At 37.9% G+C, this 26,943-nt stretch overlaps 1 long non-coding RNA gene across 1 annotated transcript in view; it reads right to left on the bottom strand.

Moving 5' to 3' along the window:
- LOC141577969 (uncharacterized) overlaps positions 1 to 26,943 on the bottom strand; it is a 530,703-nt gene that overhangs the window by 265,487 nt on the left and 238,273 nt on the right. Inside the window, exon 3 of the long non-coding RNA XR_012507667.1 lies at positions 23,810 to 23,902. This is a non-coding gene — a long non-coding RNA (uncharacterized LOC141577969). The remainder of the gene's footprint in view (positions 1 to 23,809; positions 23,903 to 26,943) is intronic.

Raw genomic sequence — 26,943 nt, 5'->3', positions numbered from 1 at the left:
ACCACCAGCTCTTATGTCCCCTGAGTGATCTGCAGCCATCCCCCACATCCCCAGGAGACCCTCCAAATCCAGCAGGCAGGTCTGGCCCAGGTTCCTATGAAATCACTGCCTCTGCCCTTGGATCTGGTGCATGTAAGTTTCCATGTATGCTTCTCAAGCAAATGGAGTCTCTGTTTCCCCCAATCCCGTGGGGCTCCCCAGAGCCAAACACCCCTGGTCTTCAAAACCGTATGTCCTGGGGTTTCCTTCTCTTCCCAATTCTGGAACCTGAGCTGGGGAGCCTGATATGGGGCTTAGAGCTCTCACTCCTGTGGGAGGCCCTCTGAGACTTAACAAATCTTCAGCTTGTGGGTCACCCGCCCTGGGGGCATGGGGCTCAATTATATCGCGAGTACGCCCCTCCTACCATCTTGCTGTGGTTCCCTCTTTATGTTTCCAGTTGCAGAAGATCTTTTTTTACTAAGTTCCAGTCTTTTTTCGATGGCTGTTTAGCATTCAGTTGTGGTTTCATTTTAGTCACAAGGAGAGGCAAGCTCGTGGTCCTACCACTCCGCCATCTTGATTGGAACCAATCGTTATTTGTTTTTATAGGATTGCTTATCTCCAGCAAAAATACAGAATGTCAGAGCCAGTAGGAGCTGATTGCTCATCTGGTCCAAGTCCTAAACTCAGCAAATGGAGAAACTGAGTTCCAGAGAGGTAAAGCAAACTATCTCAATTTTAGTGACAGAGCTAGGACTGGAACCCATGTCTCCAGGTCCCCAGGCCTCTGGATTTGCCTCTCACATCATGGTTACATTTATTTTTCTCTTAAATCCCTCTCACTCTTCCCAAGCCTTGCCCCAACAACTTGTTTGCAGAAAGTAACATGCATTGAAATAATCATTTTATGGTTTCGAGTCCATTACGCAGCCATGAGACAATACAACCCACACTGGCAAATCTGGAAATATCCCTGAAAATTTGCTTTCTATCTGGAGTGAGAGGTTGAGTTTCTTTATGTAATTGCAGAAGAAAACACACTTTAAAACATTCACGTTTTATGCATAAAACACAATGGATATTTTGCAGAGTTATTCCTTGAGTTTGCCTTGAATTTCTAAGCAGAACAGTACTACTTTTGAATTCTGAATTGGACAATTAATAAAATTGGCAGTTCTGAAGGTGCAGTCTGAAGTACATTAGGATCATCTCAATTGGTGGGGGAATTCAACCCTTCTTTGACATTTGAGGCACACCAGTAAAGTGCACAGAGATAGTTGCACCATGTCTTGTTTACGCATTGTTTACTTGCTCTGTTATTGCAGCTGTTGTTGGGGAGGAAAATACAGCTTATAGAATAGAGTTATTTTAATAGCTAAACTGGTTTTTAGATGCCCAAGCAAAATAATGTAATTCTGCATAATTAGGACCCAAAGACTGACACCAAAGTGAAGGTGATAGCTGAAGTGAAGACGAACAAAGAGAAAGAAAGTGAAGGTCACAATATTGAAATAAAGTTCAGTTCATCTCATTACCACAGTTCGGTGTTACATGATGTTTAAGTTTACACCTACAAACACTCCTGCCTCTCAATATTTTCTGTAATATGACAAATAACCACAGTTTGAAGGAGGCAACATAGTATAATATGACTCAACAGGGAAAACATCTGCTGGCCTGTGTATGAGTAATTAGATGGATAACCCCCCTAAACAAAGACAAGAGGGCACTCTGGGTTCTCTAAGCCCAGAAATCCTGGGCCCACAGGGTAACCATTAGCTTCCTTCTTTGGCTAGATTTTATCTCCCACAGATGGCTCTGCATCTGGATGCCCCCCAATAGTTCAGCACAGATATTAAATTAAGGCCGTTGGCGGCTATTTCCTGAAACACTTTAAAGAGCTGTTCCCTAGTGAACAGGGCAAATGTCACCTATAGCAGATCAGGCTATAGGTTACTCTTTCTCCCTCAATTAAGTACAGACAGTCCTCCTATTTCAGCTTCATAATGCACCTTGGGTAGTGGGACAGCCCAGGGCTCTCAAATAAAGGGACAAATAAATACCACTCTTTGCTTCTAAACTAAACTTTGAGTGCATTCATTGGATTTCTTTACCCCTATAAAAAATGTGATATATTAGTCAGTTACGAGTATTGTTTCTATTTTCAAGATTATTGATTGCAACTTCAAAAATAAAGCAACTTCTCTCTCACAAATGAACAAATGAGATAGACTCCGTTGATTTTTTTTTTTTCTTAACACTCAAAGAAAATGAGAAAAAATGCTAAGAAGCAAAATGGCCGCTACTGTTTTTTTCTAAATATTGTGATAGGCATAACCGATGTTCTGGTTTTCCCGTGTGTGAAACTGCATTCCTGGGGCTGCATTAACACTCCCATCACATTTATCTGAGTTGCCAATCCATCAGAGAAAGGCTCCTCTACTCCATTCACTTCAGTGGACATATGTGCAGCTCTGTGCAGGACAGATTCTGATTGCTTCTACGGTTTTCTCCATTTAATAACTGAGTCATCAACACTTTAAATGTAAAACACACTCTCTTACGGCAAAGCTTGGAGCACAGGAAAGAGTATTGGATTGGGAAACAGAAGAAAAGCCTGCTTAGATTTTGACTGGTATAACATTGACTCCACAGATCAATTTGGGGAGAATTGACATTTTTACAATAATTAGTCTTCTAACCCATGAATAGTGTATCTTGTCATTTATTTAGGTTGCCCTTAATTTCTCTCTGTAACATTTTGAAATTTTCAGGGTATAGGTCTTATATATGTTTCATTATAATTATATTTAAGTATTTCATATTTTTGATGATATTATAAATGTATTATTTATTATGCCAATTTCTAATTTCTATTACTAGTATATAGAAATATATTTGATTATTGTGTATTGCGCTTAAAGCCTGTGATCTTGTTCTATGTGTTGAATTGTGTCTCCTCAAAAAGTTATGTTGTAATTTTCTGTGTCTTTATTTCATTTTGGATAGTTTCTATTGCTATGCTTTAAAGTTCATAAATTTTCCCTCCTCTTATGTCTTATCTGCTTGTTAATTTCTTCCAGCGCATTTTTTAAAAATCAGGCATTGTGGTTTTTATCTTTCAACATTCTGTATGGCTCTCTTTAACATCTCTCATGTCTCTACTTGACATGTTCTATCTTTTCTCTAGTTACTTGATCACAAGAAATCAAGTTATAATAACTATTTTCATGTTCTTGAATATAATTTTATCATCTAAGTCATTTCTGGGAATTTTTTAAATTGATTTCTCTCCTCATTATGGGTCAGATTCTCCTTTTCCTTTGCATACCTGTTAATGTTTAACTGGAATGCAAACATTATGATCTTAACTTTTCAAGTGCTAGATATTTTTATATTGCCATACATATGTTTGAAATTCGTTCTGGGATTTAGTGCAGTTGTTTGTAAACAGTCCAACCCTTTGGGATCTTGCTTTTTAAACTTTGTCAGGTAGAACCAGAGTAGAGTTTAGCTAGGACTAATTTTTCCTTCTGAATACTTTCACTAATGACTATGAGTTGTGAAATTTTCTTTTCTGGCTCATGGGAACAGGATCAGGAACTACTGCTGCCCTATAAGCAGTCAGAAGAAAATTTCCTCCAGTACTTTCAGTTGGTTCTTTCCCAAGCCTGGGGTAGTTTTGTCACATGCACATGGTGATTAGCACTCAGCTGAAGATGTGACGGGGTGCCCTCTTTGGATGCCTGGAACTCTTTGTTTGTAAAACTCTCTCCTCTTTGGTATTCTGCCTTATGACCTCTAGCCACCTTGGCCCACCTGGATTCCCAGCTCCATCTTCTCAACTCAGAGAGATTGCTGGGCTTCACCAAGGTCCCCTCTCCCTGAACCACAGCCTGGAAGCATTCTCTAGGAAAATCATACAGCTCACCTCACACGCTTTCCATCCCTCATGAATCCCTGTCCTTTGCTGCCTACAGGCTAATGTCTTATTAACCACTGTTTTTAATTTTTTCATGTAGAAGGGTAAATCCAGTCTCTACTAGTTAATTCTGTCTAGTCAGAGAATTAAGCAGATGTAGTGGGTGCAACATCCATATCAAATTGAAGACATTCAGAAAAACAGCAGAGAAGTGAAGAGGGAAGAAGTCTGTAAGTTAGGTGCCCCTATTTTCAGTAAATAAGGAGTAACTGGAATACAGGCAGGTGACAGTAATGGGGAAATAAAGAGTGGTCAAGCTGATGATACACATATTAATGAGTAGGGTTTTTACTAGGAGAATGCTGATCCTACCTCCTGATTCTGAGCCATTTGGAGTGGGGAAAAAAGCAGCCCCTCTTTGAGAGGCTGATGAGAACAAAATCCTCAAGGAGAAGCTAAGTTTTTGATGGGAAAGAAGGTGAAAGAAATGTTCAGTGAAGATGGCAAAGGAATTGTTAGAGAACAAGTTTCCTGAGGTCACAGTAGAAAGATTGAGACAAAGAAAGATTGGATGCAGACGAATCAAAGGAGGTGCTGGAGAAGGTGCATAGCCAGAAGACCTGTGCTCAGAGTAGCTATCTGGTATTCAAGAACATGACTGTAACCAGCTCAAGGTCACCAACAGAATGAATGCAGTCACCACATCTCTGGTGGCACTGGGCATCCAGGCATCTCAGGAGTCATATGTGGATTGCAAAGATTGCATTCTAAGAAGGTCTCAGAATCAGAGGACTAAAGTAGCTTCAGTCTTTCTTTTAGGATCTGACTGAGTCCCAGTAAGAAAGGCTCAGCCTCACTCAGAGGAACTGACATCTATTCAATAGCAAAGAGCTTGGTCTGAGGATAGAAAGTAAACATCTGAGTGGTCATAGGGGTCCAGGAACAGAGAGAGAGCACAGTCCAGTAGTTGCTAAAAGCTGGCAAGAAACTTGTCTCTAAGTTACTAAAGAGTAGAAGAAAAAAGGGAAACATCAATTACAAATTTACCCACAAGGACAAAAAAGAAAACCATTATTTATGACAAACACAAATGTTCCCAATGTTCTCATGTGTTTTCTCAGAATAAGGAAAGTATATGATGCCCAGATACAGTCATGTATCTCATAGGACTCTTTAATAAATCATCTCATAATGTTGGCTGATTATTTGGCCCTTTAGTTCATATATATATACAGTAATAAGTGATGAAGAGGGCTAGTAATAAGAAATGAAGAGGGCTCCATCATGAAGTAGTGAGTTCCCTACCAGAGGCAGCTCATGTCAGCCTGTAGGTTTTGGCATATAGAGAGAGCTCTTCTACATGTGTGTATTACACATGTACATTACACATGAATATGTGTATATTACATACAAATATATATATCATATATGAATATATATAAAATATAGATGATATATATATTTACAGATCATTTCTTATCTAAAACATGAGAAGGAAAAACTTTAGCTGTAATCATAAAAGCCATTTCAATTCAATTTGGAACAAGTGGAGAACATTATGAATAAGGGAAGAAATAAATTAAATATAAGTCAATTGACAATAAATTAGAATGAAAATGATATCATAGCTCAAGTTAAAGGGAAAATGGAATTTACCATATTTCATCAATTTAAAGATGTGCTTTGTTTTTCAAACCTTATTATCTCTGAAAACAGACTGCCACTTAAAATCAATGAAGTCTTACAACAGCTGTCAGGATGGCAGTGGTTTGGTTGAGACTGCTTACACCAATGATTCTAAAAGTGTATCTCACCAGCAGCATCAGCATCACCTGGGAATGTGTTAGAAATGCAGATTCATAGACCCCATCCCAGACTTAACTGCAACAGAAAATCTGATTCAGAAATCTGTGTTTTAACAAGCCCTCCAGGTAATTTTGATGCACGTTCAGGTTTCAGAACCACTGGCTTGCATGATTGAAAGAACATAAAAGCACTAACACCAAACCTACAGTATAGGTATCAGGGCTTGGAAGAAAATCTAGGAGATAACAATGAAGCACTCTAAAAACCAAATTGTTGTGTAGTGGGAAAGAGGATACACCAGACACATTTAGGGGCATTCCCAAAGCTAGGCTAGCTCTACATAACTGTAAAGCTAGCCTAAGAGCCATGAACAAATGGCTTTTAGTTTATTTATAGATTTCTTTCAGAAATGCTTGTATCGTCAATGCACTTGATGGCATAGAGGATGATATAGTGTGGAAAAGCAAAGTCATTCCTGACTGAGACAAAAATTAATTCAGAAGAGTAAGACTCAACTGTGAGAAAGCTTTAGAAATATCATGGAGACTTTTAGAAATATCATATAGACTTTTTAAAATATTTTGTTTTTCATGTATACATTATAGATGATAAACTATAAAAATGATGTTTAGTGCAGTCCCAATAAGCTTATTCAAGAAGTTTAAAATGAAAATTCTATGAGATAAGAAAACATAGTGTCAATTTAATTGGCAGCCTTTTCTCTTTTCTAGTGTGTATGAAATAATGGTACATTACACAATCGATGCTTCTTAGTTTGATGAAATACAATAATTCACATATCAGCCCCTGCTTGTCAGGTACTTGTCTTTGCCAAGGATACTTTATTTTTAGAAAAGGTTCAACTTTTATAAAACTATATCCTCTGGATTTGGTCAGTTTCAGGGTGAAAATGGGCAGGGTTAGAGAAGGGAAAATGAAAATTTTTATAGAAGTAAAACAAGTATTCTAGGTTTCAAAATGCTCCTATCACATTGCAATATGCTACAAGTAAGTGCAGCACATTGGCTGAAAATATGTTTTAGATTCTAATTAAACTCTGTTCAAATCCTATCATTAGTTAGCTATGGGCTTTGGACAAATCATTGAACTTCTCTGAGACACAATTTCCTCTTCTATAAAACAGGGATAATGTTTGTTAGTTGGGGTGATGACTGAGGTAGATAATTCACATGAAGTGCTAACAGAACATGTGGAACATAATAAATACTCAGGGACTGAGACCTAATATAACAATTGCCTGCAGTCTGCAGTGTAACCTCACGTGTAAAGTGTTTCCAGCACCGCTGCTCAAGGGGGTTCTGCCCAAAAGAACAACAAAAGGAAGGCCTTGGTGACTGGCTTAACTGCTTGAACCTGCCCAGGAAGGGTCAACCCACCTTTTATTCTGATGAATGAAATTCTCCTCTCTGAGAAAAATTTCAGAACCATTTCAAAACCTTCAGAAAGTAAGTCAATTAAAGAGTCTTTCTAATCATGTTACATTATCAAAATGAAAATACTTTTTCATTAGGGAAAAGCATTTCAGAGGCTATAATTCTTATTGATGGTGAGGATCTTTGAAGAAAATGACTAGTAGTCAGCGACAGACATATTTCAAAGCAACTCATCCATCCCTAATAGAATCAACAAGGAAATTATTTTTCTTTCCTGAACCAGTGTTCAGTTCATCACAAAAAACTTACATCAAATCCTCAGAGATCCTTTCCCTTGATAAATAATGTAGGCACAGAAAGATAAAGCAAGCATCTGTAAAGAGTGATGTCACACAGGTTTAGGATTTATTCTTTTCCTCTGTAGTATGCTGAACACTGTCATGAGGTTAGGAACTCAGAGCTGTGGGCTCTGATCTGTAAGACAGGAAGCATGTATCCCTTTATCCAAATAATATCTGCCTCTTGAATTCTTTTGCTATAGTTATTGATCTGGTAGGCTCTCAGAACTATAATTTGAAGTCTATGAAGTCTAAAAGAAATGTGCTCAAATTAAGCACACTTACACACAACAGATGACTGATAGATAGATAGACAGACAGACAGACAGAGATACAGGTGTCCCGCTTTGTGTTACCAGGTTTGTAGATTTTCAGGGACAAATTTTTATTTCAATCCAATGTCCCCTGGCCCGACCATTTTCTATTTTGTTTCCTCATTCTTTCTGATTAATAATGAAATAATTGTAGTTACAGAAAAATAATTTAATTATAAATTTAAACCATGATGAAAAGTGTACTCTCTTGAATGCTATTATGTCTCAAAGCCAAAAACAGACATATTTGGGAGAGACAGTGTTTGGGACTAATGACACACCTGAAGATGAAGCTGTATTACAGTGCTATTAAAAACTGAGGTTATTTTCCTAGTCTAGGGTGAATTTAGGATATGACCCCTCTTTCATGGGGTCACCATGGTTTCAAGGTTTTATCTAAGTTTTTCAAGTTCAAAAACTTATTTTAATTTGTTTCATCAGGAATGACCATACGCCCAGTGCCTGACTTATGTCAACCAAACTCGTAAGTGGTTGATTTGTAAATCAAATGCCAAGTTGCTTACAATGTGGAACATCTTTCCAGTGACCAGAGCCTTTTTGCCAGTTCCCTACAATGTCCCTACTTTCTGTATTAAAATGCATCACTGACAGAACAATTAACAGGACGGTTATTTCTACATTATGGAATCAGGGCAAGGATAATTGGACAGCACTGAGTCCCAATTATATCCCTACAGTGCCTTGTCCAATGTGAATAAATGTATATTAAATTAAGACTGTTGTATTTTATCCAAGACACAATCTACCTAAGAACACATCTATCTGTTGATTAGGACACATATTTCTGTGTCCAATACACAGTTCCTTTGCAAGTTTCAGGGAGGTGATTGGATACATGTTGGCTTCTGATTCCATTAGGAGCATATCTACAAACTATCTTCCAATGAAGTTAACCTCTGTTGACTTCTGATATTCTTAGCTATACGCTCTATTTCTTACTAGTTTCAAAATACTACCTTTTCCCAACCTTGCCTCAAATTTTGATTTAGATATACTATATCATATCCTGACTATATACAGAATCTTAGAATCAGGTCTGCTTTTGTTGGAAGAGACCTATTTTAAAGACCACTGGATCCAACTTCTTATGTTATGCTTGAATCCTCTGTGTTATGTCAGCCTTCTAGTCACTTGGCGATAATAAATGTATGTATACTTATGGAAAAACATCACTGTGATCTGATATTTCAGCTGAACATGAAATCCAAAAAGATATCAAGTCTCTGTGAAATTAATTTGTTTTCAAATGGTGTCTTCACCGTGAAGTTTCTCTCTCTTCAGTTAAATGAGAGAGGAATCAGAGTTTATTTCCAACTACCTATCTTAATATGGCTTCCTATTTTTGGTAGCTGTTTTAAAACGAAAAGTGTTCTGCTGCCAATATTTTCTTCCTGAAATTAATTGTTTTTGATGAGAAAGTGAGCACCGATGTTTGAACCAGCACTGACCCCTGTAAGTCAGGCAGGTTGATCAACTCATTAGGTCCTGAAGGAAGTTTGGATTAAGGATAAGCAACACAGATGAACAAGAAGATAAGCCTTGCATCCAAAGGAGCTAAAGTTATCATTTGCAAACAGCACAGTCCTAGAGCTCCCTGCCTGAAGAGTCACCTAAGAGACCTTGGAAAACAGACCACATCAGTTCAAGAAAGAAGTACTCAGATGTTGGGCATATGGATTATTTAGAACCACTTTGATTTTTGTAACATGCTGTTACAGGAAACAGAAGCAAATGCAGATGAAAAGGCAGATGAAAGTGTCAAAATCAGAAACCTGTTGCTTACTGGGGGAAAAAAAAGACAGAGGGTCTTAGGGTGGAGAAATATTGCTCACTCTCTTGCTCTCTCTTTTCCAACAAAAGAAAGTAATTTAAAGAATCAAAAAGAGGATACAGCCACATTTAACATGTATCTGACTCTCTGGCATACTAACATGGGAAACTATGAGTTACCCAAAGAAGTTACATCAACTAATACTTAACAGTGTGTTTCAATATAATATATACATATTGGGCCATTTTTATTAACGTGAGCAGTGCTAAGTACTGGAGATAAAAAATAAATGCAGCCTGATTCCTTTCTTGAAGGAGATAATGGTCCAGTGGGTGAGGAAACAGATGATTACACCATGATGGAATACAGGAGAGAGCAGGATTAAGACATAAGTGGTCTGCAAATTCAGAACTGACTTAGCTTGAATGGAATCTGAGAAGAGGGTTTATGAAAGATGTATGTTTTCTCCTCCAACTTTAAACAAAATAAACTTTACTCTTTAGTTTTAGATTTACAGAAAAAAATACAAACATAGTATAGAGTGTTTTCACACATCTCATACCCAGTATCCCTTATTATTAACATCTTACATTAGGACGGTACATTTGTTATAACTAATGAACCAATATTGATATATTATTAAGTAAAGTCCATAATAAGATTTTCTTTGTTTTTCCAAATGTCCTTTTGCTATTCCAGGAGCCCATCTAAGATACCATATTACATTTAGTTGTCATGCCTCCTTAGACTACTCTTTTTTTTTGGAAAGACATTTGGGTTAATTTTTATTACATTTTTGAGAATTCTTATATAAGCATTTGTTTGTTCAAGCCAATTAGAGCTCTCTTACAAATTAAATTTGGCAATACCATCTGAAAGTAGAAAATACCAGATCTATAATGTACACATATAGACATATAGATAGACAAAACCAGAGAGCTCATAGTGTTCATTTTAAAACTTCAGTCATGAATTAGGTACAATACAAAACTCTCCAGTTTATAAATAACAGTTGGAATAAACTATTCGCTCAGATGGCTAAAGTCTTTTTTTATTTGTGGAGGACAATTTTAAGATCTGTATTTGCCTTTGACAAGCAATTTTTAAGTAGGCAGCAATTTAGAGTTTGGGCAAGAGAGTTCTTCTAGCAGTCTGTGTTTCAAAAGCTGGCTTTCCCTCTTTTTTTAGTTTCAGATTCTAGTGACTGAGTTAATCCAGGCTCAGTCCCAGGTGATTGTAGGCTGTGTTTACATTTCAAAGACATGATAACATTCAAAACTTTAAGAGACAGAGAAAGAAAATTTTTCTCCTAGGGGTTTTGGAGTACACTTGTCTATTACATAAGCCTTGGGGTGATTATCATTTATTTTTTTTCTTCTTAAGTACAGAAAACTTTTTCTCTAATATCCTGATTTTTTTTTTTTAATAATACCTCTAAGCATTTGAGAGAAATAGGTAACATTTTAGATTGGTAAAGATAAGTGGGCATTGACTTGTTTCAAGAGCTGTATTTCTGGTTTTGTTCCTTAGAACACTCTTACCTCTAAGTTTCTCAGACTTTACTTGCTTTTGATGATCTTGAAAGTTTCCAGGTGTATTCACCATTTATAAAATGTCCTTCTATTGGGATTTGTTTAACGTCTTTCTTGTTAGTAGACCGGGGTTATAGATTTTTAACAGAAGGACCACGAAGTTAAAGTGCCATTTTCATCACATCAAGTCAAAGGTCATATAATCAACATAAAGTATCACTGCTACTGTTGGCTTTGAACACGTGATCACCTGGCTATAGTACTGTTTGTCAGCTTTCTCCGCTGTAAAGTGCATCCCCAACCCTCAGACCCTTGAAAGGAAGCTACTTTGCACAGCCTATGCTTAAGGGACAGGAAGTTATGTTCCCCTCCTTGAGGATGGAGTATCCACATCAATTATTTGAAATTTTTCTGTATAGATTTGTCGCTTCTCTTCCATTTATTTATTCAATCATTTATATCAGTATGAACTCATGAATATTTATTGTATACTCTGGGTTTTAATCCAATTCTATTTTTTTTTTTTATTTTGTTGCTCAAATTGTTCCAGCTTTGGGCATTGAGAACTCTTTTAATTGGCTCCCTGTGTCCCTTTAACATAACTTCATCATTGTTGGGTATTTTCTTTATTGAGCACTTTCTTATTTTCTAAATTTCCAAGATGCCTCAAGGGTCATTTTTTATATTTCCTGCCACTCTTCTACCTTTTGAAAACTAAGTATAGTCAGTTCTACTATAAGGCTTATTTTGAATATATGAATTTGTTCCAGCATTATTGATATATTTGAGGATAATCTGACACTAAATTAGTATTCACTTATGTATGAGAACCACTGAGGAATCAAAAATCTGCACTCTAGTGAAATGAGCCACATAAAAATAATAAAATGAACAGGTGCACACACCTCAAATATCTAACAGCTTCCTCAGTTCACAGAGGGTGTTAAGAGCCACACCCATCCACAAATGGTGTTACAGCTTTCCTTCTGATTTCATATTAACCCACCTTCCATCACTTCACAATAATTCATAGGCTGCAGCTCTTCTGCTGCCCAGTTCCATAAGGAAGCTTTGGGTCTTTTTCAAGGTGAAGTATCATATTTATTGTAGCATTTTAATTTTTCTTACCCATTTAAGGTATATAAAACTATGCTTCTGCTTTTATTAGGATCCTATCTTATTTTCACATGCATCACTAGCAAAGTTTTTGAATGCTATTCTCCTAACTCTACATTGGTGGTGGTGGAGGGGAGGCATTATTGTGCACTTTTGCACAGCATGGTAATTTTTAGGACTACGCATGTCATGTAATAGCAGAACTGACTGCAGGTGTTCCTGATTGAAAAGAGGAGAAAAAGTATTTGGGCAGAGAAGGCATGAAGCTATGAAAAAATGGGTGGTGCACTTTACCTCATTGTGTGTTGTTGGAGTATAAAAGGAGATGGCAAGTTGAGACCAAAGGAATAAATAGGAACAAAAGCATGAGCAAGCATTTGTTTTGATAAATTTGGACATTAATTCTATAGGTGTTAGAACATCTTCAAAAAGTCATGAGCACTGCCGTGACACATATAAGTCTGCATATTTTTCAGATGTCCCTGTTCTGGTCACTAGGAAGAGGATGGACTGGAGAGGAACAAGATCTAGGCTGGAAGACCAGGAGGCTTCTGTCATATGATTAAAGCCCAGAATATGGCAGCAGTACCTGGAATGAACTGAAATAGAAAGACTAATGAAATATTTAGGGAAAACAATTGACAGAGCTGGGTAATTTTTGAAATTAGGGTAAAAAGCAGTTAGAGGTGGTAAGGAACAATAGAAACAACCTAGATTTCTGATTTGAACACAATGATGGATGGTCAGGTTACTAACTGCATTTCAGCATAGCAAGAGGGACAATCTGGCAGGGGCCTGGAGCAGAAGTTGGGACTGAAGTTAATAAGCCTGGAATGGGACAACTGTAGACAGAGATAGAGAGAGCTGTCTGCCATGCACCTGGATACACAAGTCTGAACTCAGAATTCATTATATATGACCAATATCTTCCTAAATCTGGAAAAAGAACACTTACAAAATTAATGCAACAAGGATTTGTTTTGCTCACTATCTTTTTCTTATAACTAGTGCCTTCTAATCTTTCAGATGGTAGCTTAGATTCATCTCTTCAGAGTTTCCTTGACTAAGTCCTCAGAAGCTGACCCTAAGATAAGGATTCATATGCAAGGCATTATTTAGAAATTTAGAAAAAGAGTGAGGGAGTTGGAACAGAGACAGGAGGAAACCAAGCAGAGCTATCATTTCAGGAAAAGGGTCCTGAGGATAGCTGCTTCCACAGAGGGAAGTTGTATCTCAGGCTATCCTATCCCAAGGCAAGAAGGTTGGGGGTTGTCAATCCCCAACTTGACAGTTATTGGTTAACCTGGGATGAAAACCTGCAAGCGCGTCTGGATCTACACTGTGCCCATGGCAAAGCAGCTCCATAGCCCAAGGACAGGCGTCTAAAATGAGCTGCGAGTACACTGTTCACACACTGAAGGGGAGCAAGGCAGGAAACAGAAAAGGTAAAAACTGGATTCAAGGGGATCTGGGCAGACTGCAGATATTGTAGACCGGGGGTCAGCAAATTATGACTCTCAGACCAAATCCACCTTGTTGCCTGTTGTTATTAACTTTATCATGGTATAATTTATATATTGTAAAATTTACCTGTATAAATTGCACAGTTTTTCATATATTTACAGAGTTGTGTAGTCTACACCACAATCTAATGTTAGAGCAGTTTCAATATGCCAAAAAGAGAGCTTGCACCCATTAGCTTTCACTTTCATTGCCTCCTCATCTGCTTCCAGCCCAAGGCAACTGCTAATCTATTTTTGTGTCTCTATGAATTTGCTTACTCTGAATATTTTAATTTATAAATTAGGTGATATGTTATGTGGTCTTTTGTGATAGGCTTCTTCCTTTCACTTAGCACAATGTTTTCAAGGTTCATCCATGTTGCAGCACGTATCAGTATTTTATTCTTTCTTATGGCTGAATAACATTCCTTTGCATGGATAGATCACCTTTTGTCTAAGCATTCACCAGTTGATGGGCACTTAGGTTACTCCCACTTTTTTTGGATAGGAATAATGATATTATGAACATTTGTGCTCAAGTTTTTGCATGGACATTTATGTTCTTTCCTTTTTCCCCTAGCTTTATTGAGACATAAGTAATGGATAATATTGGGTAAGTTAAAGGTGTATAATATGTTGATTTGATACACATATATTGCAAATTTTATATCACAATAATGTTAGCCAACACCTCCATCTCATCACATCATTATAATTTCTTTTTTGTGGTAAGAATATTCAAGATTTACTCTCTTAGCAACTTTCAAGTCTATAATACCGCATGATTAACTATACTTGTCATGTTGTACACATTAGATCTCCAGAACTTATTTGACTTATAACTGGAAGCTTGTATCCTTTGACCAACATCTCCACATTTTCTCTATCCCTAGCCCTTGCTGTTTCTATGAGTTTAGCTTTTTAAGATTACACATATAAATGATATCATATAGTTTCTGTCTTTCTCTGTCACACTTATTTCACTTAGCATAATGCCCTCAAATGGCAAGATCCTTCTCTCTCATGGCTGAATTATATTCCATTATGTATATATACCACATCTTCTTTATCTACTCATCTGCTGATGGACATTTCATTTGTTGTTTCCATATCTTGGGTATTGTAAATAATGCTGCAATGAATATGAGAGTGCAGATATCTCTCTGAGATCCTGTTTTCATTTCCCTTAGACATATATCCACAAGTGGGATTGCTGGATCATATGATAGTTCTACTTTTAATTTTTTGAGGAACCTCCATACTGTTTTTTCCATAGAGGCTGTACCAATTTCATGGACATACATTTTTATTTCTCTTGGGTAGATACTTTGGAGTAGAATTGCTGATCCATATGGTAATTCTATTTTAATACTTTGAGGAACTGCCACACTGTTTTTCAAATTGGCTACACAATATTACATTCCCACTAGCAAGACATGAAGGTTCCAATTTATCCACATCTTTATCAATGCTTGTTATTGTCCATCTTTTTCATTACAGCCATTCTAGTAAGCATGAAGTGATATCTCATTGCAGTTTTGGTTTTCATTTCCTTAATGATTAAAGATGTTGAGCATCAGTTCATGTACTTATTAGCAATTTGTATGTATTCTTTGGACATATGTCTATTTAAATTCTTTGCCTACTTTTTAATTGGGTTACCTGCTGCCTGCTTTTGTAAATAAAATTTTATGGGAACACAGCTATGCTCATTTGTATACATACTGTCTACAGCTGTTTTGTGCTACAGTGGCAAAGTTGAATAGTTACAGCAGGACCATAAGGCCCACAAACTTAAAATATTCACTATCTGGTCCTTTATGGAAATAGGCCCCATCTCCACTACCCCCATCCTTGAATGTGTGTATATGTATGTAGTGGGTGGGGAGGGGGCTGTCCTTTCATCTCTTGCCCACTGAAGAAAGTTCCATGGGAACTGCTTTCCCAGAATTTGCTAGGGTGTGGGGAATGAGAGTGTCTCCTGAGGTGCAGATGTGGAGTGATCTAATTCTCACTTGAAAGAACCAACATAGGGTGAGCTGGCTTTAACAGTGAAAGAATAGAAATAGCACCAGATTCCCAGGGGCTGAGGAAGGAGCCACCAACCTGGAACACAGCTGTATCTACCAGGGTCAGAAATTGTGGGGGAGAGGAAAGAGGGTAACTTCAAAAGGCTACCATCACTCTTTCCAAAGAGAGTCAAGTTCAATCATCTCCCTAGCCCAGGAGGTGAGATGCCACCTAGCTTTGTACATATTCTCCCACCCAGGTTTTTTTCCCCATCCATCCCCTCCACCCACACAGGCAGGAAACAAAATAGCACCAGCTACAGCTGGGAACGAGGCGAGCACAGTGGGGAGCCCATCCTCCCCTCACCCACTTCATTTTTAGACTGCAGCCAGCCCCAGGGCAGCGACCATAACTTGCATTTGGAGATATTTTTCTTACATGGGTCCAGACATTTGATTTTCTGAATTGAGGCAGTGTTTGTGACTTAAACGGACTCTGGGTCTTTCTATTGCCTTAGACTGAGCTTGAAAATCTGCAACCTGCCTGGGTTTCTTCTGGGGACAGGAACAGGCTATTCACATTCAGTAAAGTGTATATAGTGCAGTGGGGGGGAAAAGCAGTAGAGCTATCTTTTGATTACATCAGAAGTTGTGTTTATTCAACACACTTGTCACTCACATATGTGAGACTCTAGCTTGAGATGACATATAAGTTTTTGCTAAATAATCTAAAGACCATTTGGTACCTAAACAAAATAAAATGCAAGAGTCTACCCAGGGTGTCTAGCTTTTGCTTTATATAGGAAGTCCATGATTCAGTAGGTGTCCTAATTGTATATAACCTCTCTCCATATTTTGATGATAGGTAAGATCATGCACAGAACATGTACTGTTTTGTTAGATCAGATGTCACCTCTCTCAGGAAGTCTTCCCTGAGTGCCCCTCCACCTTGCCCCAGGGCACACCACAGTTCCTCCTCAATATTACTAAAGCACCTGGAATCTCCCCCTATCAAAGCTCCTACATCTTGTACTGTAGTTGTCTATTTTCTTGTCTGTCTTTGCTGCCAGCTTGGGAATTCCTTGAGGACAGAGAGCATATCTTTTTCACTGATATATCATAGGATAGTGCTGACAAAGAGTAAGAGTACTTAACCAATATTTAAATCAAATATTGCTTAAAAACCTCATTTATGTCAAATGAGATATGATTAGGTGCAGCTACTGGCTTAGCCCTCCAAATGTCCCGTAAATTCACCATAATGCAACCCAAGGAGAAAAAAAGTGAGGAATGGGGATCAAGTAGCAAAAATCCATTCCTTTTCCTACTAAGACAGAATGTGGCTCATTAGAATCTTCTTTAGAGTGACTCTACAGATGATGGATCAGCATACTTCATATTCCATTGAAAATCACACAAAAGCCCTTTCCCTCTTTAGCTGCTCCTGTATTACTGATGTGAGGTTGGATAAAGCAACTTCTTTCTGTGCCTTTGAGCGACTTCAACTGATGTGGATCACTGACCAATTGATGTGGATGCAGCAATCAGTATCAATTGGAAGGCAGCTGAAGTAAGAGGATCAGCCATCCTGCAGTCTGGTTTGCCAATCCCGCATAGCTAGAGCCTGGACAATTGATCTTTGCTGCTTTAAATGATCAAACTGCAACCTATTCAAGATGCATATGGTTTCAAAGGCTCCCAAATGCTGATGTTGGACACTGCTAAAAGGGGAATAATGAGCCTAGTACCATTAAAGTTGGAGTCAATTAGCAGAGTCAGGAGACTAACATTGTGTGTTTCTAAGTACAATTTGCATCCTCTGTATCTATAATAAACCCTTAGTGATTTTCCTGTACCTTGAACATTCCCTGAGGAGTCACATTTGTGGCTTGGTGGAGTAGTGTGGAGTGATAAGAGCAAAACCACGAAGTTACTGCTCCTAGAGTTTTAATACCATCCCTAAATTTCCACTATGCAAGCTTCCAAACTAAGGATTGCTTTCTCTGAAACAACTTTCCTAGGGTGTCTTTGTAGCATATTATTTCCATAGGAAGTGACATACTATTTGAGGAAAAAAAGCTCACACGGCCAACTAAATATGAGACCCTCTATCAAACAAAAGAGTCTCTTAATTTCAGGACTTTTTTAAGTTAATGTGTATTATGTACCATGAATTATATATATGTATTAGGAAGTTCTAAGGGAGGAATGATGTTAACCACATATCTTACCAATGACCATCTGGTCATGAAGCTACTAATGTATTTTATTCTAAGAATATCTTTCGGGAAATGCTGTCTTAGGAAAACACTTCATGAATCGCTTCACATTGTGTTCCCAAATCCTTAATATAAAGGAGTTTGTGAGGTGCTTTTCCCCCTATATTTTTTAGTTTTTAAGTGTTTATTTTTAATGAACTTCTCATTTTAGAATAGTTTTAGATTTTCAAAAAAGTTGCAAAGGTATTAGAGAGTTCTCCTAGAGCCCAAAACCAGTTTCCTCTATTGGTAACATCATACATTACCTTAATACATTTGTCACCACTAAGAAACCAATGTTGGTTCATTACTGTTAACTGAACTCCACACATTTTTTGGATTTCGCTAGTCTTACCCTAATGTCCTTTCTCTATATCCCATCCAGGATCTCATTTAGTCATCATGTCTCTTTAGTCTCCTCTGGTCTGTGACAGTTTCTCAGACTTTCTTTGTTTCTGATGACCTCGATAGTTCTGAGGAAGGTGCTTTTAAATAACAAGAGAGATCAGGGAAGCATAATGAAACAGGAAGCTCTTCTGGAGAGTAAGGAGATGAAGGAAATTTGAAAGGGCAGAAAAATGCAAGAAAATAAAAAGGCAGGAGACAAAGTTTATTGATTGTTCAGTCTTACAAGATCAACCTTGACCATAAACTAATTTTGTGGAATATATGTATGGAAAAGATGAATGCAAATCACATTTTAAAATTTATATCATTCATATATATCAAATCATATCATTTTCTCCTAAAATGCTGCCTGGTGTAGTTCAAAAGAAAAAAAAGGCAACTATCAAGACAAAAGATAAGAATAAAATTTAGGACTAAGAAAGGCAAAAGTGACTTGAGATGACCAGCGGGAAGGTGTTTGAAGGTTACAAATGCCAAAAGATTTTTCACCAGGATGACAGCCCTTCTGACTTGAGTTGGTAGCTGTTAAAGCATTATCTTTTGTTCTATCTTCTTTCTTTTCAAAAAAGGATAGTTTTGAAAGTGAGAAACAAGAATCTCTTAGAAGGCTTGTCTGCTCCTGTGCTTGGGTTGGAGGTGGAGGTAGAGGGTGGGGGGAACAATGACTCCTAGTGACTATTTTTCCCTTCCCCAAATCAAGAACGGACATTTACCCTTATAATGGCCAGACTGAATAGACTCTGGGAAACCCATATGTAAGAGTAGAGGTGTGGTCATTGACTGGGTCCAGTGTAATCAGTATCCACAGAAGCCATGGTGAATAGCATGAGCAAAGAGACAGTGACCTGGTAGCCAGTGGCCAGGGCAGACTTTCTTAGGGCATGCAATGGACTGAAATCTGGTGTGAATGAGGAGGCAGAGATTATCAGTTGCTGTGATGGTTAGGTTATGAGATAAGCAGCTATAAGAAAGGCTAAAAATACAGTGTCCAATCAAAAACAGAAATGATCTATTTCTCTCCCACATAATAATCCAAAGGTAGGTAGGCCATCAAGGGCTAGTAGTCAGTTCTGCCATTTTCAATGCTCGGTCCAAGGCAGCCATCCCAGTTCTTACAATTTCCCTACTAACAAGAAGGGGTGAAAAGGCCAGGTAAGAGCACAGCCAATCATTTTACAAGCAAGACCTGAAAAAGGCACATGTCATTTCTATCCAAATGTCACCAGCCTGAATTCAGTCACATGGTCACATCTAGCTACAAGAGAGGCTGGAAAACGTAGGTAGGTGGCCATGTGCCCAACTAATATTCTATTACCATGACAGAAAGCAAAAACAGATGCTCTGAAACAGCTTTCTGTATACCAAAACTGTTTGCCCATTTTGCATCCCCCCTTTGTAGTTAACAGAAGCCCAATATTGTTTAAGAAGGAACCAATGTGACCAGCTAATTGCTTCTTTTGCAGCCTCCATTATAGTTAAGAGATGCCTTATGGCACAGTTTTGGCCTATGAGAACAAAAACAGAAGTCACCTGGGTATTTTGAGATAAAGCTTTCACTTTACTGATTAAGGAGAATATGTACAGCTGGTGCTGCCTTTCCTAGTTCTTCCTGCCTGGAACGCGTATGTGATAGTTGGAGCCACTGCTGTTAAATTATGCTCATAGGGAAAGGTTGAGAGGATAGCAGAAAAATCTATCTTGACATTAATGACCTGCTGGACTAACAGTTGCTACCTCTGGACCTGTGGCATGTAAAGTATACCTGCCCTTTTTAAGCTTTAGCTAGTCACAGTTTCTGTTCCTTATAGCTGATTGCATTATTCTGATGATTAATGCTGAAGATAAGTGGCCAGAACCAAGGAAATCTTCAGAGCAAATAAGCAGACAACTCAGCCTGAGAAAGGACGATGTAAGAAGGTTTGCCTGATACAGTGTAATATTATGCACAGAGAGGTTAAATTCAAAGAACAAAAAAAGAACAAAGAAGAAAAATAGGCCAACAGCTGCAGTGGAACAGATCTCAGAGCACTTGCAGCTAAGGTAGTAGGGACCCTAAATAAAATTATGGAGTGTTAGGAAAATACAGACAGAATCTGTAAATCTCTCAAAATATAACACGTGAGCATGAAGAAGTAAATAGAAGTAAACAGCAAACTTATATACAAGAGATCAGAAATAGAGTCACACAAATGACCAAAAAACTATTAACGTAACTTTCACATGAGGAGGATTTGGTGAGCAATGAATACAATTGCAAAAATCATGAACCACCAAATGAAACTTTCATTAAATACCTGTAATTAGCCAAAATGCTTAGTATAGTCATTTAGGAAAACCTGTTTAATCTTCATTCTTGGTATTTCTGAGTTTTTTTTCTAAATAACATCTTTGTTTCTAAAATCACATTTTAAAACATCATTCAGATAACATCTGCCATAGGCCTGTAGTGTAGTTTAGTGATTATAAGCCCAGATTTAGGCATTAGAATACGTCCAGGTGTCAGTCCTGGCCTGATCACTTACTTTTGTATGATAGTGACTAAATTACTAACTTTTCTGTGCTTCAATTTAATTATCTGAAGAATTAAGATGACAGTAATATCAACCTCATAGGATTGTTGTTGGGATCAAGTGACATGGTACTTGTAAAGCAACAGGAACAGTGTGTTCCATCCAGTCAGGGTTAGGGTTAGGGTTCTGGTTAGGGTTCCAAACTCAGTAAGTGTTACCACTGTTGTGGAAAGGCCTAAACCAAATCAACCGTTCAGTCTCTACACTGATTGGATGCCAGGGGTAGAGAGTAACAGCCTTGAAATTCTAGAAGCACACACAGCACAGTGAGTCCTTGGAAGTCCTAACTGTCTGACAATTTTGGAGAGCAGAAGTCCAGAACAGCACCTGGGCACGGATGCCACTGCTACATGGACAGGATCATCTCACTTTCAAGCCTTTCAGATTAGAGATATGATTTATGCTTTCCTTTGGCTGATACTTTCATGCCCTTCTAGCCCTTTCCTTCTATAGATCCTGGGTCTTCAGAGGCTTTATCATTTAAGCACCAAGAGGTGGTAGTCGAACTACTAAAGGTAAAGAAGTAGAAAGGTTGAAAGATGGTTTTTCTTAACAACTAAAAAAAAATACATATTTCACCTTCCTCTGTTGTAAGGAAATGATCATAATTGTTCTTATCTGTAAAAGAGGTTCTGAGATTTTCTTGTGGATTTCCCCCGTTTCTAGAAAAGAAGCCAAGATGGTGAACCAGTTATGGCAGAACATGCTCGGAAACCTAGGTCAGAGATAACCTTAATATGATTGGTTGAAATGTATCTATTTCTTCTTAATAAGTGAGAGCTAAATAACCTGGTGGTGCCATTAGTTTCCTCCCTCCCTTCACAGCAATTGAAATATACACAGATCATGTAACTTTCGCCTTCATGCATCCTTGTACACACCTCAGCAAGATTGGTGTACACAGTGCCATTATCTGAGAAGGTTCATGTTGTGTAAAGTTACACAGAAGTCCTTGGAGAACTGAATCACAGAGGAACAACCAATGTTCCAAGGGGATAAAAATTCAACAAAAGCTATACTTTTTATAAGTATATTGTTCTGTTGTGAAATTAAAATTCTTTGAAAAGAAACTAAAGAAATAAAGTCACTGAATACTCAGAACCCTTCAATACACCATATCACTGACAGATTTTCCACTGCCCCCCAAAGGACTGATTTATTTTTCTTGTCTAGAAAATGAGCATCATTACAGTAAAATTCTCCGCAAATTTGCTTTGACACTATTACCCTGTACTCAGTTCTCCCTTGCATCCAAGTGAATGATGTTCTCAAGGGAGCCCACAGTCTTTCTATGTCAAGAAGACATTAATACATAAGAGAATGCAAATTGTCTGCTAAGTCAAAGTGTGTAGTCTGGTTTTCCTTAAAATTCTCAAGGCAAAATAATAATTAATAATAATAATAATAATAATAATAATAATAATAATAATAATAATAATAATAATAATAATAATAATGTTTTGACATAATTACACTTAGGCCTTAATGATAGATAGTTAATTAGTAAACTTGAATATTACAAAACTGCTTTAATGAATATTTATCAAGAATAATTTGTGGAGTGCTGTAGCTCCTCATGTAATGCAATAGACAAATCTGAGAAGGAAATCCACTGTTAGTACAGTCAGTCAGGTTGCAGAGAGGCCTGGATGGTGTGCCAGCACCACATGGCAGAGATGATGACTGAGGCCCAGCTCCAAGGTCATAGAGAACTGGTTTTCAATCCTACTCTGTGACTTGGGCTAGATATTTAGCAACTTGGATATCTCAAGTGGAAAATGCAGTGCCTGCTTCATAAACCTGTTGTGAGGAGTTAATATATTAATCCATATGCTTAGCACAGTGCTGGGATATTGTGGAAAGGGATCTGTGGTCTTGATTATCATGCAGAGTCACACCTGGCCTGGATGGACGGTACACTCAGTGCCAACTCCTATACACAGGGAGATGTGCCTCAGGCTGCTGCTATGGGCAGCTGCTAAGTCACTGGTCAAGGACCAATGCAAGAGGGATAAGATCAGTCTCCAAATCCCATGAATGCAGATGGAAGGAAGCCTTTCTTCCAAGAGAAAGAGGAAAGAATGGAGAGAATACGTCTGGAGACAGGTACACCACGGAGAGAATTTATGCCCTGGAATGAAGTCCTAGAGCTCTAAGCAGTTGTGGCTCTCAGGAAGAACACTGGATTTATCATGAGAAGTTTGAAATGTAAGCTCCATGAGGGCAAGGACTTTGCTGGTCTTGTGTACTGCTATATCCCCCAAAATAGGGTCTGGTGCATAGAAGGTACTCATATCATATTTATTCATTGAATCAGCAAATCAGTAAATTAAACCATTACCCTATCTATTGTTAGCTATGTGATCCTGGACAAGCTATTCAGCTTCTCTGGACCTCATTTTATGACCTATAAAGTGGCAATAAAAATAATATGTACATACTTCACAGGACTATTCACAAATTTTAAGAAGTAGCATTTTGTCGAAATGCTCTATCTGGTCAGAAAGACTGTCAAAAATGTACACCACAAGTTCAAAAAGAAGGATAGAAGTTGTGTCATAAAAGTGACAGAATGCCTTAGTAGTCATGGTCTTGTGAAGGGTTCCCCCAGCAACTCGTAGTCCCTCAGAAGTCATAGCAGAGTGGCAGTCAGAAGGCATATGTCCAAACTCTCTTGAAGATCACAGGCTGCCTTCCTTGTCTGACACACAGGTTCAACCATGATCTTCTCCCCCTCCCAGGGTAATCATTCTGAAGGGAACCCCCCACACATTAACAAGTGGACTTGCCAGTGTTTGATTTAAAATCTGTCTTACTATATTTTCATTACACATTATATATAAAGTCAAGCAGAGAAACACCTCACCTGCTTCTTCATCTCACTTTCCTCTGCCATTCTCCTTTTTCTTCATCTTAATCCCCTTTGCTGCCCCAATCCAGGTCTTCTCTGCCAGCCTCTCTGGTAGAATAGAAAGAGCATCAGATTAGTATTTAAAATTTCTGGGTTTTAGACTTGGCTTTGCTACATCCAATCAACATGTGTCTGAGCAAGTCATTGCACTGCTTGGAATTTTAGTTTTCCCACCTTCAAAGCTGTGATATTTGGTCTGTGTCCTGAGTCCTGGCACAGAGTTCTAAAATCCTTGTAGCTTCCTCAGTGGTAGGAGTGAGAAAAGCATCTTTCATATTCATCAAGAGCCCCTTTCCCCATACTTGAGTTTATGCAAATTAGATGGCTCTTAGAGATTGGAGGCTGATTGCCAGAGGAACCAACCATTGATAAGAGAGTTGCAACTTTCAGTCTTACCACCAGACCTCTGGGGAGAGGAGAAGAACTAAGGATTGACATTGTTCACCAATGGCCAGTGATTTAGTCAATCACACCTATGTAATAAAGCCTTCATAAAAACCCTGAATGACAGGGTCTGGAGAGCTTTCATGTTGATGAACACAACAAGGTGCTGGGAGGGTGGTATGCTTGAAGAGGATGTGGAATTTCTGAGCATGTTCCTATAACATTTCCCTATGCATTCCTTCCATTTGGTTGGTCCTGAGTTATATTCTTTATCATAAACCAGTAACAGTACATAAACAGCTCTCCTGAGTTCTCTGTGTCATTCCAGCAAATTATTAAACCCAAGGAAGGGGGCATGAGAACCCTTGATTTTTAGCTAGTTGGTCAGAAGCACAAGTGATAGCCTGGGACTTGCAATTGGCATCTGAAGTGGAGTAGCCTTGTGGGACTGAGCATTGTGCTGTGAGATCTGCACTAACTCCAGGTAGTTAGTGTCAGCATTACTTAGAGTGGAAAACTCACATACTTGGTGTTAGATGTGTTGAGAGTAAAAGAAATAGGAGTTTACCTTAAAAAGTGAAGACACGTACCAAATTCATCGAGCAAAAAGGCTCAGCTGAGTTAATATATGTAACTCCTGTAAATTACAAGCATTTTATGCATTTAATTCATTCATTTGTTCACTTAGTTAATTCATTCATTCACTCTTGGTGCTTTTAAGCACCAGCTACAAGGGATAATTATAATTAATATTCTAAATGGTCTCCACCTACTTTGGCTGATGGGAAAGATGAACTCCTTTCCAAAGTGATTCACAAGTCATAGAAGAAAAAAGCCCAGAGCTTCAGCCAGAGCACAAGAGGTGAGAACTAAGAAATTTTCAGGGAAGGAATTTCTGCCTGTGGGTTGGTAGTCTTAGGCACCTGTGTGGTTCTCAAAACTCTCCTTGGCTCCACCTCATCACGCCATTTTGACAACGGCACTACAGAAGCCCAAACCTCTCTTGCCAGAGCCACCAGGAATCAATCTCTCACAGCCTTGTTATCAACCTTCAGGGCCCAGGGCCCTAGTGAGTTACGTGTAAGAGTAATTAATCTTCTCCATGCTGCAGACATTATACGTGGCCAACTGCCACCAAAGCCAAGAGCGATGGTGCAGATTAGTTGTTTAAGTGCAGCCTGGAAGCTGCCTTCTGAGTGAAGTGGTGCTAATCGAACCCTGCACCCTCACCGTAATGGGTCTCTCACAGAATCAAGTGGCTAATTATGGTCTGGCACTATTTTGGAATTTGGTGATTAACTCCCGCAGGGTTGATTAGTTCTTAACATAGGAACATCTGTTTATTTGGGGGAAGCCCATTTATTAAGAGTTCTCTCTTGATCCTGGGTCTTTTTATATTAATTGAGTCATAAGAAGATTACTTGAAGTTAAAAAAAGAATTTCCAACCATTAAGTAAATTGACATTTTTCAACAGCAATTGTTATTTTTATCATTATTGTTGAAAACTCAGATACAGGGAATAAAAAGAATATAGCAAAATTATTTCACGTTATAAACAGAAACAAAGGCATATTTCTACTAACTTAAAGTTTCAGATATTAGTTAATTTTATCCTTTTAAAATTAGAGTAGAATATAAATGAAATGGTTTCACTTAAATATGATTTTTTCCTCTCTCTCAACACAAGTAATATAATTTAACTACCTCTGTGGCTAGCATCTATAGTAAACGTACTAATTATGTAAACCATTTCATTAAGACCTGAGTAGGGGCCAAGACTTTAGGTGGGGTCATTATTTGAGTTCTTGTGGAAGTTATTAACATTTTTTCCTGTACCAAATTTACTGCTGTTAAATTTCAAAATCAAATGAAATGAAAAAAACAAGTGGCATGAGAGAGGAAAAAATAATATGCCTGGCAAGCAAATATTTTAACAAACTCTTTTTCTACATATGTCCACTGGTCAGTTTTTAATCTATTTATTTATTTTGGGCAAATGTATTGACCAAATTTAGCAGAATCACTGTCACTGTCACTGAAATAGCTCTAAATTTGGGGTGAGGGTGTATGTATGCATGGGAAGAGAGAGTTTTGTTTCCTAACCCCTATCACAATTATTCAATAATATATTTATTGCAAAAAAAAAAAGTTGGAAATACAGAGAAGAAGGAAAAAAAAAAAGGCAAGGTGGAAAAAAAAAACTTGCAGTTTGAGCAACATCCAGCTTCATAAGCTTTAAGCTGCTACGACTGAAAGGAGAAAATAACTATAGTGGGAACCCTGCTCCTAGATCAAGGAAGAAAAATTTCAAAACAACCCAAGAGAAAAATCCTATAAATGGTCATTTCAGGCAATTTTTATTGAAGAATGTTAATTTATATTTAGCGGTGCTTACTAAGTACCAGGTACTATATGGATATTACTACATTTTAGAGCTGAGAGTACTGAGGCTTACAGGTGTTAAAGCAACTAGTCTACAATCATTTCAAGGAAGTGGGAAAGGCAGGATACAAATCCATCACTCTAATTAAAGAGACTTTATTATCAACTACCACACTGCTTGGCTTCTTCCGATTTTTAGAAATTCAAAGATATTACAATGACTGGAAAATTCCATGCAAAAATTATGGAGCAGAAGCTCTATAGGTTGGCACTGCTCTTAGTTGTAACAATGTGTGAATTTTTTTCTCAGGTAACCTCTCAG

The sequence above is a fragment of the Camelus bactrianus genome, chromosome 6 (genome assembly GCF_048773025.1).
Source record: "Camelus bactrianus isolate YW-2024 breed Bactrian camel chromosome 6, ASM4877302v1, whole genome shotgun sequence".
Taxonomy (NCBI): Eukaryota; Metazoa; Chordata; class Mammalia; order Artiodactyla; family Camelidae; genus Camelus; species Camelus bactrianus.
This window is presented reverse-complemented; position numbering and strand designations above follow the sequence as displayed.